Source organism: Saccostrea echinata, unplaced genomic scaffold, assembly GCF_033153115.1.
Source record: "Saccostrea echinata isolate AGI-Se365-2 ecotype Australia unplaced genomic scaffold, CSIRO_AGI_Sech_v1 ptg000033l, whole genome shotgun sequence".
NCBI lineage: Eukaryota > Metazoa > Mollusca > Bivalvia > Ostreida > Ostreidae > Saccostrea > Saccostrea echinata.
Window position 1 is genome coordinate 11,223,859 of NW_026889782.1, and position 17,216 is coordinate 11,241,074.

Sequence of the window (17,216 nt, forward strand, 5' to 3'; positions counted from 1 at the left end):
AGTATTGAGGATTATTTTCGGAGTATTTTCGTCTTTTCTTTTGAGGTGAGAATATGGCGGCCATTAGCATGCGTCAATAGCGACGGGCATTTCCGGTGTAAATGTAAACATTCTAAAGCTGTCCATCAAACTCCAAAGAAGTTTGAAATTTCGATCGCCTCAGAATTTAAAATGAATATTATAGGCTGTATATATATTTTTTACTCTGTGTTGTAAACACCCAAACACACTTGATAGCTTAGTTAGATTGCTCAACAACTTTCGGAAGATGTTTATTGACGGTATAGATATAATTTCAAAAAAATCTCCTGCGAAGTGAAGAGTGGCAAGAAAGTTGAAATTTCCTCCATTTTTCTCATTGGCTGCTATTTATACCCCAGACCCGCACTTTAACATAGCTGCGTACATTGTATATCGTGGCTCGGCAAACCTAACAGATTTCAAGTATGTCATAAAGTGAATTGAACGACACAGCTTGGATTGCACAAAAATATCATTAATGAAACATTCAAGCTATTTTCTTCGTTGAAGTAGTACATGTACAATCAGACACCATAATTGAGTCGGCAAAAGCGAAACCAGTTCCACTCTAGCGTAACAAGCAATGTAGATAAAAATAAAATGAATGATCGGAGGAGCTCATCACAGGAAACATCGTCTGTGAATACGTCGTCTTCATCGTCGTCGTCGTCAGACGAGGAAAATATGCAAGAAGTATCTCGAAAAGAGAGATTTCGAAAAGTGGTGAAAGAGGTTATTCGTCAGATTCGTCTACGTTTTGATAAACTTGACCCTGAGATTTGTGTAAATTTGCTTCAGGACCCTTCCCTTAATGTTTTGTCCGCTCTTAAAAAGAAAATAAAGAAACTGGATAAAAATTGGACGCTAGAGTTTCTGAATTCAGGCGGACTTGATGCCTTGTTAGATGTCGTCGACGTAATCGGAAACCGGAGAGTTACAAAATTTTCCGAAGCCGTAAATCTTTTGGAATGTGTTGTTTGTGTTACTAAATTGGTAAATTCTAAGGAGGTGTTATCTTTCTTTGTTCAGAATGGAAGCTACACGAAGAAACTTGTCAAAGGTATAGTTTATTTTTCACACAAGTTTTTTTTCCCGTCAGATTTCCGAAGCAGACATAGAGGGTGTCACTTAATTATGAATTACATGCCCATCAAATCAGATTAATCGAATGCGGTGAGATTTCCTTCAGAGATTTATCAGTACCTTCTCAGGGGCCGAAATTCGGCCCCATTCCCAATTAAAAATGAGTTCAGTTTTTCCCAATTTGGCAGTATTTTTTTCCCAATTGGTGAACAAAGATTTTATATTTAATATTCTTGGAAAAACACGAAGTAAAATTGTCAGAATGTCTGTAATTTTCATCCATTCAACTCATTTAGCAAAGCTACAGTCATAACAGATGTTTAAAAACACTGAAAACATCGCCCACTTTTAATCCGAATTTCCTCCGTTTTTCTGAAAATGGTAATATTGTGTAATTATATAATTTATTAAGTTATTTCTACCTACTCAATTGATCTACGAGTGAATGGTAAGGACTGTAGGCATTATTTCAAATAGAAAAAAAAATATATATTTTTTGCATTAATACATATTAAAAGAGGACTTTGAGAAAATGTGTACTTAGTATAATTTTTTGCATGAGGATTATAATCTCCAGAAACAGATTCTATAATGACCTAAATTGGAATCTCATACACACATGTACTACCCTAAGTTGTATAAACACTTAATTAATACTCATTGAAGTCAATTTTACTTTTATTAGTCTATTATTCATAATTGATCTTGTATGAAGTTGGATCATATTTAATTGTCTGTTTAGTTGCCCATATTAGAGTTCATGCTGAAATGATAAATGAATTACACCTGAATACATGATTTAAGCAACATTTTTAATTTTTCCCAATTTCATCAAAAAGCCGATAATTTTTTTCCCAATTCCCCCCAAAAATGGCGTTTCCCAAATAGACTGATAAATCCCTGTCCTTAATTGTTATTACGAATCTGTTGAACTATATGTACCTTACATTTTATTGGTTTTTGGAAAGTATTTTATAATATCAATCGTCTGGGTTCAAAATTTTTTTTTTTTTACTGTCAATTCTGTTTTCTTGCCAATTCTGAATTTAGCACGAGTCAAAATACATGTACTGATCAAATATGAAACTAGTAATAAAGATTAGGAAATATACATTTAAGATCATATCATCAAGTGGTATTCGTATATCTTTTGTGCGGATTGTTCATTTTCTTTAACTTTTTTTTCACGATTGCATTCGACTGTGAATGGATTTAAGCAGAGTTCCATATGTATGTTGAACGCAGAATGTTGATGATTTTACATTTTATTTTTAATTTTATATTTATTTATTCTCTTTAATTTCTTTTTTGTCTGTCTTTTTTTTTAAAATAACAGCATCTATATGAATATAATATAGATGCCTTTATCTTATGGGGAAATTTTTTGCTCGAGTTCGGCGTACAAAATCGGGTTAGGTATACCCATCCTTTTTTACATGCGCTTCGAACTGAAAGGTAGCATAATTTTAAGCTCTTGAAAATTTCCAAAAAATAATCTCAATCCTGCTTTATTTTTCTAAAACCTTGTTTGAAAGAATAATTTTAGACACATTGGTGATGTTTGTTTATATCGATGGCTTAGTTTAGCTGTATTTAAAGGGTGATTTTCGTGGGATTGAAATCGTTAAGAAAATTCGAACAAACGCGGCTTGTACACTTTAATTCTTTTATATATTTTGTAGAAAATTTTAGTGTAAATTTAAAAAGTAATTTTTGCTATTGTTATTTTGTTTGTGATATCACAATGCCATGGGTCAAATCAAAGAGGACCAAGGATACGACATTGCGAAGGCAAGCAACCAAGCCAAGACATAAACAACCCAAAGTCGCCCCAGCAGAGGTTGAAAAAGAGTCTGAGATGGTTCCAGTCGTCCTTGAACAACTCAACAAAAATAGCGGGACTGTTGGTTTTCAAAGCCCTACAACGACAGTTGCAGGTGTGCAATCTTCTGCGACATCACCCCCTGTACCTCAGAGTCGGTTATTCAGAATGCCATGGGTGAATCACAAGGTACACCTCAAATGCTTCAAAGTATTACACATCAGCTTGCAGTTAATGTGTCACAAAATATTAAATCAAAAATAATAAGTTCAGCTTATGTAGATCTTGCTTTGCTGCTTCACAATACTAATGCTGTACCCTCAGAAAAATCTATCTACATTAATGAAAAGGGGGAACTCGTCACAAGGGAAACTAATAAACCATCTGTCAAAATTGATAACATTGAAAAATGGACGGATGCCTTTATTATATATAGCAGCATCTACTCTGCAGTTCACCTTGATTCAGTTCAAGGGTTATTCAAATACATGCATGATGTTAGGTTGGGAGCATCAAGGGTTGGGGGTCTTGGTTTCAAAAAATATGACGAGCAATTTCGTCTTCGTCGTAGCCTTAATCCAGCAATTCCATGGGGAAATGTAGACAATGAGTTGTGGCTTATTTACATGTGCCCAACAAATGCATTTCAAACCCCAAGCACAGTCCCCTCTCTGTCAACATACACATGTTTTGATTACAATTATAAAGGGATTTGTGTGCGCCCAATATGTTCCTATAACCATGTGTGCATCAAATGTCGAGGTAACCATCCAGTTTCACAGTGCCCTCGGGCATCATCTTACCCTCAAGCTCAAATTCAATCAGGCAATTATGGGAATAACTATGGTCAGGTAAATACCAAAATTCCTTCCTTATCATCAGTTGCTCCTATTCGTTTTCGCCCCCGTGGACCACAGGTACAAATTCCCAGATCAAAGCTTCCAAGGCATAACTTGCCCAGCACTAACTATCATTACTCATATTCCGCCAGACCTATGGGAATTGGGAAAAACACCAATTAATGTAGACAGGTTAATTGAAAGTCTTGAAACATACCCAAATAAAATTGCAGCACTTGAATTAAAACAGGGATTTTATGAGGGATTTAGATTACATTACAATGGTCCAAGGATTCATTGTATGTCAAAAAATTTAACATCAGCCTCTGATCATCATGAGGAATTGTTGGATAAAGTTAGGAAAGAAGTAGAGATGGGTAGGATTATGGGTCCTTTTCTTAATATTCCATTGGCGTATGATCATGCACCTTTCATATCCAAAGTTCAAAAGCATAAATCACTTCATAGACCCAGATTTATGTTCTGTCCATTACTCATCATTTGACAATGTGGTTGAAATGATAGCTAATCTTGGGAAAGGGGCCTTGCTTGGTAAAGTAGACATCAAAAGTGCTTTTAGACTTATTCCTGTAAATCCAAGTGATTTTGATTTGTTGGGCTTTTCAATTGATTCTTTATTTTACATAGATAAGTGTTTACCTATGGGGTGCTCAATAAGTTGCAAAATTTGGGAAACTTTTGCCACATTTCTGCATTGGTTAACAAAAGTTCGGTCAGGGTTAGATTCATTGGATCACTATCTTGATGATTTTATTTTTGCTGGAAGGTTAGGAACAAACAATTGTCAAAAACTAATGTCAGAGTTTATAAATATGTTTATTAAGCTCGGTATTCCATTAGCAGAGGATAAGACCATTCGCCCTGTTTCTGTACTTACATTTCTAGGATTAGAGATTGATACCATTAATATGTTGATTAGGATCCCTCAGGCAAAAGTTGATATTCTGAAACAAATTATACATGACTTTTTGGCAAGAAAATCAGTTTTATTGAAAGAACTAGAATCATTAGTAGGAATGTTAAATTTCTTTGGAAAAGCAATAAGGTCCAGTAGGGCATTCAGTCGTAGGTTTTACGATGCTATGAGTGGTGCCTCAGAAGCTCATTATCATGTAAGGTTATCAGTTGAGTTGAAGGAGGATTTATATATGTGGTCTAAGTTTTTAGAGGAGTTCAATGGGATTTCCTATTTTCCAGATAAAGAGTGGATAAGTTCAGATGTACTAAAATTATATACAGATAGTGCAGGAAGTGCAGAGCTTGGATGTGGTGCATATTTTCAGGGTAAATGGGTGTTTTTTCAGTGGCCATTACCATGGCAAAGGACTGATATTCTTAGAGATATGACATTTCTAGAGCTAGTTCCCCTAGTATTAGCAATTAGTTTATGGGGTCATGACCTTAAGTGCAAAAAGGTTTTGTTTCACATTGACAATCTTGCTTTAGTCAGAATAGTAAACAAACAAACTTCCAAGTCCAAGAGAGTAATGAAGCTAGTTAGGCAATTGGTATTAATGCTTATGGAATGTAATTGTATTTTTAAAGCCAAACACATTATTAGTAGTAATAATAGTATTGCTGATTCTATTTCTCGCAAGCAGTGGTGGCGGTTCAGGGAATTGGCTCCAGAAGCAAAGGAAAGTCCAGAACCCATTCCAACCAATTTTCTTCATTTGATTTGCAGTTGCAAGTAGAAAAACTATTGGATGCCTCCTTATCAAAGAATACAAAGCTAGCATACGATACTGGAATAACTGCATTTCAAAAATTTAGGGATGAATTTAGCTTTTCAAATATTTGGCCTCCACCCCCAGAGCATGTTGTTCAATTTATAGCATATTTATCTCTGAAAAAGTTTACTTCATCAACTGCTAGATTGTATCTATCAGCAATAAGTTTTGAGTGCAAGTCCAGAGGTCTAGTTGATATCACAAAGAATTTTTTGGTTTGTAAGATGTTAGAAGGCATGAAGAGATTATCAGTTAAGAAAGATCCAAGACTTCCAATTACCCCTTCTGTACTGTGTAAAATAATTCACATATTATCATCAGTCTGTACAAATTTGTATGAGTCTCGTCTCTTTCAAGCTGCATGCATGTTAGCATTTTTTGGGTTTTTGAGAGTTGGGGAATTAATACTGTCAAAGGGAAATAGTTTTGATACTATCATTCATAGGTCAGACATTAACTTTGATTGTGACAATTCTAAAATGTATTTGACCATAAGACATTCCAAAAATGACCAGTATGGGAAAGGGTTACCATTTGCATTGAAAAAACTGGTACTCTCCAGTGCCCAGTTAGGTACATGCTAGAGTTTCTGTCTATAAGACCTGCAGTCAATGGGCCATCATTCTGCCATCTTGACCATTGTCCTCTAACCAGATATCAATTTACAGCAGTTTTACATAAAGCAATAAATCTTCTTGGGTTTCAGAGCTGTAGCTATAAAGCCCATTCTTTTAGAATCGGGGCTGCAACTTCTGCTTACCAACAAGGGTGTGATCCAGATTATATTAGGGAGGCAGGTAGATGGAAGTCACAAGTTTACAAGTCTTATATTCGCTGCCCTATTAAGAAATTATGTTTGTAAAATTTATGTTTTACAGGTCATTCTACTGTTTGGTGTGTTGGGTCATCAATAGTTAAGCATGCCTTTCAGGCCGCCTTGCTTAGGACAGGAGGGGTTCACTTAGGATTGGAAAGGTTAGGGATGGATTTCTGGTGGCAAGGCTACTCAGGTTTAGAGTTAATTTAAAGAAAAAAGTACTGTTATTAGCCAAATATGAAGATTATCCCGACTTCTTGCTCATTCACTGTGGGGGGGAACGATTTGGGGGAACCAGATTTACCTTTGTTTAAGCTTATTACAATAATGAAAGAAGATATAGAAAAATTAACGAAGCTCCTCCCCAATACAAGACTTGTTTGGTCCCAAATTTTGCCACGCCTTACATACAGACACTCGTTAGACAATTCTGCCATGGAACGGGCGCGTGTACGATTGAATAGGGCAGCTGCTTGTCAGGTACTTCATCTAGGAGGGGCTTATATCAAGCACCCAGATCTCATTAGGAACATAGATTGTTTTTTGGCTAGTGATAAGGTGCACCTAAATCCGTTAGGCAATTCTGTATTCTTGAACAACATACAGGGGGGTCTTGAATATTTTAACAGTGGGTGTGGGTCAGTATTTCCTGACACCCACTGTTAAGATGGGTGGTTACCATTACATGTTGGTCGTGGGTCAGTTGAATGGGGCTCCCCATGTGTGGGGTGACCTTAAACTTTTAAGTTTTAGGTCATGTGGCATTTGCGCCTATCCATTCAACTGATGTTTCAACCTTGTGCATCTGACTGTGTATGATATTTTGAAGACATTGAACTGTGAACATTGGCTTGATATTTTATAATGTAAATACATTAACAATTTATTTCATTGTTCGCGGTCAACCCGGAACAAACAAATGCTGCTTGATTGTCATGCTTTTTTTATGCTTGTTGTTGCTATATTTGAATTTATTCAAAACTTTTTTATAATTAAAAAACATTAATAAGCTTAAAGGTAAATGACTGTTTGCGGTAAACCTGGAACAGCCAAATAATTGATTTGCTTTGTATTGTGTTGTTGATTGAATTTTGGGTCTGCCCTGCTTGGCGACCCTTTGCTGCTTATACATGTATATTATGCCACGACCAACAACGCCAAACAATAAATGTTTAAAAATAAATATTACTGTTTTTCATTTCCTCTATATAGATAATATGTCATTATTATTTTCAAGCATTGGACACAAGCCATGCAATGGTGAAAAAGCAAGTATTTGAACTACTTTCAGCATTGTGTATATATTCCAGTGAAGGATACAGTGTAGCAATGGGTGCTCTGGACAGTTATAAGGTATATCAATAGGCCATTTTCCATCTATTTTAGATTACTAAATATTTTATTTTAGAATGAAAATAATGTTAATGTCAATGGAAAATTGAAATCAACGCAGGTAAGTGAACAGCATTGAGTAAAGAAACAATATTTAAAAAAAGTATCTGATTTTATTTTAAATTTTATTGAAACATATCTTAAACTTCAATGAAAAACATGAAGAATATTTGAAATCATGAATTTTGTATTAAATGGTTTTGTCAATTATCATAATATCATTTTTATTAAAAATGCATGTCAGGTGGTCCCCATAGCTATCATCTTATATTTGTTTTCAAGATGATGAAGAAACAAAGGTAGTGTGACCGTAAATGAATTGAAAAAGGCAGACTTGGTTCCCTACAGAACACCATTAATGGCTTTTGTTAATTGTGTCATTGTGGCAAATGAAGAATAGGAGGAGAGAGTAAGAATCCGCAATGAATTTATTGGTAAGATGTACATTTATCATTAATCTGTATGATGTAAAACTGCATGAAACTATGTCATTCAGTTAATTGAGAGGTGGACCTGATGGTCACCGAGTAAATGGGTAAATTCCAGGATTTGGACAGTTAAGGGGTGTGTGTGTGTGTGTGTGAGTGTGTGTGTGTGTTTAATTTTGCTTGTCAGACAATTTTTGAAAGTTGTTAATCCCCACCTATTGGTCAGCTTAGGTTTTTTTTTCTTTTTTGCATGTCAGATTTTTTTTGAGGGGGAGGGGTGTTGCCCCCCCCCCCTTTAACACTATTGAAACTGTTGCTACGGGCCTATGATATAATGCTGATAAACAAAAAAAAATGATGCTTGTTATAATTTTCAGGCTTAAACCTTCTTGATGTGATCAATGATATGCGAAACGAGGACGACGAGAAAACGATCATCCAGTGCGATGTCTTTGACGACGAGAAAGCCTCAAATGACGAGGCAATGGCGACTTTGAGTCCAGCCAGGATTGACATAAACAGTGTGAGGGAGGTATTCAATGCTCTCTATCACAAGGTTAGTTTTTTTTTCTCTCTTTTGTATTGTGGATTTGTTCATTTTATAGAGAAATAATTCTATAATAGGAATATTTTATATCTGTACAAGAACCTCGACGCAACACTGATGATAAGGTATAATTTAACATTGATTTTTTGTGATTTATCAAATTATCAGAGAAATCAACATTCATATTTTTTAAAGACATATTTAATCGTCAAGGTGTAGCACGTAAAGTTTTAAAGCAAACTGTTTATTAGAACAGTTCCATTTCCCAGCTCAAAATTCTTACCCATAAAATTGGATTTAAAAGTATAGGAAGATAGGAAGACTTTTTTCCCTCAAAACAAACAAGACTGGTATCAAATTTTCTTAACGATTACTTTCTCTCTAAGAAAAAGCTAAGTGAAATTGCATATGTACGTGTGTTAGATCAATTGAATAGTGAAAATTCTGAGTTAATAGAATTGCCTTAAATTTAGGTTTACAATACACCATTGGCTGAGATGCTTCTGAATATATTACAAACACTCCTACACACGGAGCCAGAAGACCCAAGTAGGTAAGATTTTTTTTTTCTTCATTTTGTTCACATTCATAAAAAAACATCGCATATATTCCGTTTACTAGTTTTTATTATAAAAAGAGAACGTCACGATTACATGTAGTTCATTATGCTATGACAAAAACGATTTTTTTCTTTAATTAATCTGTGAGTTGATTAATTTTGACACGTTTTGGCTCTCATAAACGTTAAACCCGAACTTCTTTTCAGTGACGATTGTTGGAAACTTATTGAAAAGACAGTTAAGAAAGCATTTCTGATGGACGTAACACATGTCAACAATTGTCTTCTTTGTGGAAAAGACGTATCACTACCAGAAAGTGTGGTGCCTCCAACTTTTCCTCCTCCTCCACCACAACCACCACCACCAACACCTCCCCCTCCACAATGTACAGTGCCTCCTCCTCCTCCACCCCCACCACCGCTAGGATTATTGCCACCACCTCCAGCACCGCCACCTACTCCTACACCACAATGTACGGTGCCTCCCCCTCCTCCACCACTAGGATTATCACCGCCACCTCCACCACCACCGCTCCCAGGTATAGCGGTCACCCCTTCATCAAGAAACCCTCAGGGGTCCTGTAATGTGTGAACTTACACTCCCAAACGCAAATTGAAAACAATCAACTGGACCAAGATACCTCCTCGTAGTATTTCATGTAAGTGCAAAGATGGATACATGAATTCACTATATTATTTTACTCAGAATTTGAATAAATATTAATGTGGAAATTTATTTTATTTAGAATAAGAATTGGCTATTTATGAATAGTATTGCAAGGGAGATTATTTGAATCAATAGATTTAAGATTCTGCTAAAAAAAAAATTAGCAAATTTGTAATAACCTTTATACCCTCAACTGGTGGAAATGTTTGGAAGGAAGTTATCAGTATGAAAGATAAAGTGCCCGTGAAGCACGAGACCTTAGAACAAGAATTCTGCCGGAAGCAATTCCAGAAAAAGAAAGAAAAGAAAATTAAACTCCCCACAGAGGTAAGATTCACTATAGGTAACAAGTACATGCATATAATGCACATCACCAATCATATATATTTATTGCAGATTCCCTATTAATCAAACAAACAACAGATATTATTTTGCTTGTGTAATTTGGCGCTTCTGGCCGCGGTGATCAATTTGCTGGGGCTACCACAGGGCTGCCCCACAATCAACAATCAATACAACAAATGTGACGACCCAAATCGGGCGGATCATGTACTGGGTAGGTCACAAGTGCATGAACGTCACCAATCAATTATCAATCAAGTTCAATCAATCAAGTTCAATCAATCAATCATCATTCAATCAATCAATCATCATTCAATCAATCAATTCAATATCAATCAAGTCAACTGCTTGTCAATTACAAGCCAATGCACAAATTCAAATCCTGAATTTCAATTTACATGTGCAAAAGGATAAACAATGGAATGAGCGTAAGAATATGTGTCGCACTCTAGACTATATACAAAAGGACTTAAATTATCCGGAATGATATCTTGTGACTAAGGGTGAAAATTTATATTCATCCGAATGTACGTAACTTATCCGGAATAGATAAATATTACTAGGGTTACTGAAATAAACTCACTTATCCGAGATCAGGCTCGTATAAATGGTAATATTTTTTAAATTAAGTTTAAACATCATGTCAAGATGAACGAGAGGTACCTCGTACATAAACTGTCAGTAGCAATGCTAAAATCTTTACTTCTGCGTGTTTCTTTCATCAAGGACCCTTTTATGTTCTTATTTCTTTAAATATCTCCTTCCATTTTTTCGCTTCTTTTCCGATGAAAGAGAGACAATTAAAATACTTCATAAAGAAAACTTTCTTACAGATACTGCTTCTTGATGTTAAACGAAGTATGAACGTAAACATCTTCCTGAAACAATTTAAGTGTAGTCATAGGGAAATCGTTTCAATGATAGAGAGGGGTGATGTAGCAGTCATCGGCAGGGAGCGTTAACTAGGGTTACAGAAAATACTTCCAAAGGAAGAAGAGGTATTATAAATTAAGCAAATATGTTTTTAGAAAACGATCGATTGAATAAAATACATGAGGTACAGTACAATCTTATTTAACCAAATATGTAAAACAGTCAAATTACAATATCTGAAACGTCTTTCTTGGTCCACAAGGGACAACTCTATCAGACGCAAAGTAGTTCCTGTACAGTCCCAGAAATCGCACGGGTAGGTTAAGGCCAGACGATAATTTCCTCAAAAATATATAATTTTCCCCGAGAGTTTGTCATTGAAGTATAGCTACTTAAACAAGTTTCGTGACCAAAAATTGAGTTATGCGGGTATGTTAAGGAAGCATATAAGTCAATTCTCTGGAAATTTAGACTTTTTAAAGAAAATTAAGTTTGATAATTTACCAAAACCGCTGATAAATGTAAACTATTATTATCTATTGCATAAAGATAAAAGAGTGTCTAACGCAAAGACGTGCACCACCACCACGGCATCACGTGACTTCTATTAATAGCCAAATTTTCCTTAGTAAAAAAGCTAACAGAACAACAATACCCCGAAGTGTAATAATTTCTTTGAGTAAATAATATAGTTGGAAAACATCTATTTTGCCTAAAAAGTGCTGCTAGAATCCCACTGTCCCGTCAGTAAAATAATAATTCCACACATTCGCACGAAACTTTACCCTATGTTTTGAATTTTATACATATAAACCGAGATTTTTCGTAAAACCATGCTTAACTCGGGATTCTAGCAGCACTTTCCAAGTATTTTAGGAGGCAAACTTTCCATCTGTACAAATCTTATGTTTTGAAATATACAGCTTATTGTTGTTCTGCTGCATTATTTTTGTCACAAATGACAGAGGAAAGGCCGACCGGGATACGTATATAGCTGACTGTCTTCGAAGAGAATACAATCGATGAAAATAAATTAGCATACCTGTTTAAGTAACTGAACTCCATATGAATTTCACAAAATATTCAGGATATTTGCTTTTAAACTCCATTTTACGTATCTTTGTACATGCCGTCTTAGCCAGATTCTCTTTACACGACATGATCAATTCCCAAGTTACTTGAAGTACACATATGACGTCATCGGTGGTAGATTTTAATCAAAATGACAAATACAGCATAACAAAATAAAAACATTTTATTTTTGTTAATGTTTACACGTTTCTATTCATTTTCTAGAGTTAAATTACATCTCTAAATATGAATATTACGAAAACTTGTATTCTAAAATTGACGTCATCTCGCCTACCATGACGTCATAATGTAGCACTGATTAAGTCAAGGTAGAATATTTTGTATGCTTCCTTATTACCCCTGCGTACTTTACCAGGGCATTTGGGCAAGAGACCAGAGAGTGATATTCCTTTTATAATCCTTAAGGGTAATGGTTTGAATTGCCAATGTCACAATTTTAGGTGTACTTAAACGTTCAAAACATTGAAAACAATTTAGAAATCACAAGAGAATGACAATTATGAATAGCTTTTGATATAATACAAGGTATACAAAACAGATATCTGAAGAACGTCTCGTCTGACCTTAAGGCTTACCTAATTATCATTGCAGTCACTTTTCTAACTATTAATACATGACGTCAATATGCAATATGACGGCAGTTCTGTGGAATAGTGAGCCTATGCTGTTATTTCGGGGGAAATGTAATAAATTTTGCTCTGCATTTTAAACTGCATGTAAAATGTTACTGGAATGAAAATATCTGTCTTAACTATAGTTTAAAGCTTGTATGTTATTGGAAACATTAAACAAAACTAAGTTTAACTACCATTGAATGAAATTTAGCCCACTTAAAACGAAACAAAAATAGACTATGAAATTTCCATCTTTTATATCAGTGGTTAGAAATAGAAGTTACCGTGTGTACAGAAGAGACTAGCCCAACTGATAAAAAAGATAAGTTTAGAAATTAAGAGGAGTCTGTTCTCAAACCGAAACTTGCTTGGGAAAATGAGTAACTACTTTGCTTTAATATGAAATATATGGAGATAACGAACAGTATTCAAGCTCAAAAGTCAATTAAACAATACAAAATAGGAGCAGAGCAAACACGGACCTCTAAACAATATAAATAACGATGGAGAGTAGGAAATACGCCCAAACGCGAGTAAAAGCACTTTTAAAGCACTTTTCAGGAAGAGAAAGATAGGATTAGTTTATTTATCTGAAAAAGTAATAAAAAAAATAATTGCTCTAATCATCTCCTTCGAATTGTTTTCTATTTCTCTTTAGAACATAGACTTGCACACCATGAACTGAAAGACTACTAAATACAACTGACCCCAGTTTGTATGTCTAAGCCTCTACGTTCTCCATGATTAAATCATTTCTTATTGTTTTAGCATCACTAAACCGTTGTTTGTAAGGCAGCTCCGCCAATCATCTATTACATCTTCCACCCTTAAAATAATTTTTTTCATATTTCCTATTGTAAGCTCACCAGAACTAAAAGCTCTGATCACGTGTTGTCCGGAGTCTATCCGTCTGTCTCTCTATCTCTCTCCTTTCGTTTGTAAACTTTTCACATTTTTAACTTGTTCTGAGAAACGACTTATCTAAATTTGTTACAAAGCAAGGATGGGGACAGAAAAGGAAACAAAATTTTACATTGAAATAGAAAGAAAAAATCTTTGAAAATCTTCTTCTCAAGGACACTGGATTAGAACTAGAAAAGCTAAATATTTGTGAAAGCTTCCTGAAAACGTTTAGATTGTTAATTGTTCAAATCATGTCCCCTGAGGGTAGGGTTGTCCACAATAGGAGATCAAAGTTTTACCTTGAAATCTATAGGAAAATTCTTCTCAATGACCACTGGACCAGAGAAGATGAAAGTTATATAAAAGCTTCTGAGTTTGTGTCCATTATATTTTGTCCGGATCTTGGTTCCCGGGGGTTGAGTGGAGCGATAATAGGGTATCAAGTTTTTACATTGAAATATGTAGGAAAAACCTTATAAATCTTCTCAAGAACCACTGGACCAGAAAACATGAAACATTGGTAAACGCTTTCCGGGGTATTTTAGATTGTAAATTGTTCAGAGCATGGTCCCAAGGGGTAGGGTGGGGTCACAGTAGGGATTATATAGGGACAAAATCTTTAAAACTCCTCTTCTCAAGAACAGGGAAGCCATGATTTATTATATTAATGTGGAACCATCCCTTGATAGTGTAGATTCATTTTTTTTTCAAATCATGGTCCCTAAATATAGGATGGGGATACAAAAAGCGATTGGAAATACACGGGAATACATCCAAGCTGATGTAAAACAGCAGGACCAAATTGATTCAGGTGAGAGTTGTGGTCCATGGTCATCTAGACTTGTTTTTTTACTATTCAGATGGGGAAAACGTTTCTCACATCTGTTGTTTTTCACATGGTATCAGTGCATTGAATTCTGGTTGGAATATGATTTGTAAACAGAGTTACTCTCATTTCTCATTTCACTAATGTGTAAGTTTACCTATAGAAAGCTCGAATCAATCATTTTTTTAAATACCATCTTTTTTCTATAAGGTTAACATGCTTGAAGAATTTGAAGGAGATAAGGAGAAACTTGGACATGCAGAGAAATTCTACTTAAAACTGATCGAGTTACCCGCCTACAGAATCCGTATTAACGGTCTTGTGCTTAAAGATGAGTTTCGTGTCACAATGGACAATCTTCTACCAAATATCAACGCTGTGGTAAAAACATGCCAATGTCTCCTGGAAAATGAATCTCTCAAAGTGTTCTTACGATATGTTTTACATACTGGAAATTTCATGAATGCGGTAGGTATTTTCTTGGCTGTAGATTTTTTCCAGAAAATTATAGAAATAAAACAGTGAATCAAGAAAAAGAAGAATCGTTTAAATCGTTTGTTTATAGAGTTCATGTTTTTTGTACTTGTATCAACAATATCTGGTAAAAAGAATTAAAACATTTACATGTTTTAATTATTAATACTTCTTACGAGTAAATCATTGAAAAAACAATATTATTTTTACACATGAAAAAAACTACAAATCATCCATTTATCACTAGGGTGGGTATGCAGGCAACGCAATGGGTTTTCGGATAGATTCCTTAAATAAATTGATGGACACAAGATCTAACAAGCCAAGGGTAACTCTTTTACATTATCTTGTTGAGGAAGCTGAAAAAGAAAACAAAGACGCTTTATCATTTGTTGAGGAGATGTCTGAACATCTGACCATAGCCTCAAAGTATGTCAAATTTCCAAACTCGGCATTCATAATCATTTTTTTTTCCTAAGGCTAAAAAATCCTATAAAATCGCTTCATTGATAATACAAAATAAATTATAGGCAGAAATGAAAGAAAAATACACTTAATGGTATAATAATAGCATGTATAATATCATAGTTATTAACATAACAGCAAACCCTTTTATGGTGATGATAAGCAATAATCTTTGAACATCAAAATAAAATCCTTTTACAAACCTTTAAGAATTTTAAAGTTTGACAGTGGACTCACTCACAACGGAAGTAAAGGAGGCAAAGGGCAATGTTACCGGCCTGAAAAGAGATCTGACAAAATGTCCCGATGACGTCAAGAAGCTACTCGAAATGTTTGTACAGGCAAGTAAAATAAAACCATTTTAAGATTTGATTAAAATTACACAATAAAATATTCTTTTAATCTAAACGGTCAGCCTGATGTTCTAGAAACATATGGACAAATAAATATTGATAATTACAGGAAGCAGAAAAGGAAATGACGTCATTGGATGAGGGTTTAGAGAAAATAAGTGAATTAACAAAGCAACTTGTTTGTTACTTCTGTGAAAAAGAGAAAAGTTTCAAAATAGATGAGTGTATACGCGACATGAATATATTCTGTGATAATATTAAACGATGTCAAAAGGTAAAGTAAATACGGATCCCTAGTTAATTGATCTTGATAAAAATAGAATTCTTTTTTACTTATAAATGCATTTCTATGAACTCTTCAAAAGGAAAATTTGCAAAGGAAACAATAAGAAAAACTGGCAGAGCGCAGGTAAAAGCAAGAAGAGGAAATAACAAAGAAACATGCTAAAAGTATATTATAAAATTAGAAATTTCAATATAATTAAGAAAAGTTGTGATCTTAATTGAGATAAGAGTATATATATTGTGTATTTTTTGTCTTTTCAGGTACATCAGCGAAAAGGGAACAGATGGAGGATGATTGTATCATAGATCGATTATTGGAGGATATTCAGAACGGACACAAACTACGAAGCACACGACAATAGACATTGTTGCGAAACGAGAATGACATCTCTTCTTTAAGCCTATTAATATTTAAATCACACGCATACACATACTCACACAGACAACACAAAACACGCAATTGAACAAAATGTATTATATTCTTCATTCTCTACAGCAAAATAGTGATAAAAATGCATTCATGACAGTCAGTACCGCTTAGCAATGATTTGAAATAAATATAAATAGTTAAATCTACTGAATATTATCTCCTTTTTTTCTTAAGAAAACCGTCGCCCGCGTGGCGCAGTGGGTAGAGCGTTCGCTCTAGAATCGCGTAGTAAAGAGTTGACCTTTACGTCGAGGGTTTGAATCCCACTGTTGGACGTGGAGACCGGTCCTTCGGATGAGACTGTATAAACCTAGGTCCCGTGTCGCAGTAGGTACTGGCACGAAAAAGATCCCTCACTGCTCAATGGTCCTGAGTGCCGATTATAGGTCAAAATTTGGGGCTCTGCACCGGCAATTGGTGACGTGTCCATATGAGTGAAAAATTTTCGGCAGGGACATTAAACAATAAACAAACAAACAGATCTTAAAAAAAAAAACAATTGCCGATTTTCAGTCAGTAAACACCACTACGCAGATCACCTCTACAATGACGTACATATCAATTATACACTATTTCATTTAAATTATTTGCACAGATATAAATATAAAAAAAATAAAATGTCTGTCTTTGTTA

At 34.8% G+C, this 17,216-nt stretch overlaps 1 pseudogene; it reads left to right on the forward strand.

Moving 5' to 3' along the window:
* Positions 1-700: 700 nt before the first annotated feature.
* Positions 701-16,725, forward strand: LOC133198117 (inverted formin-2-like; annotated as a pseudogene).
* Positions 16,726-17,216: the final 491 nt, after the last annotated feature.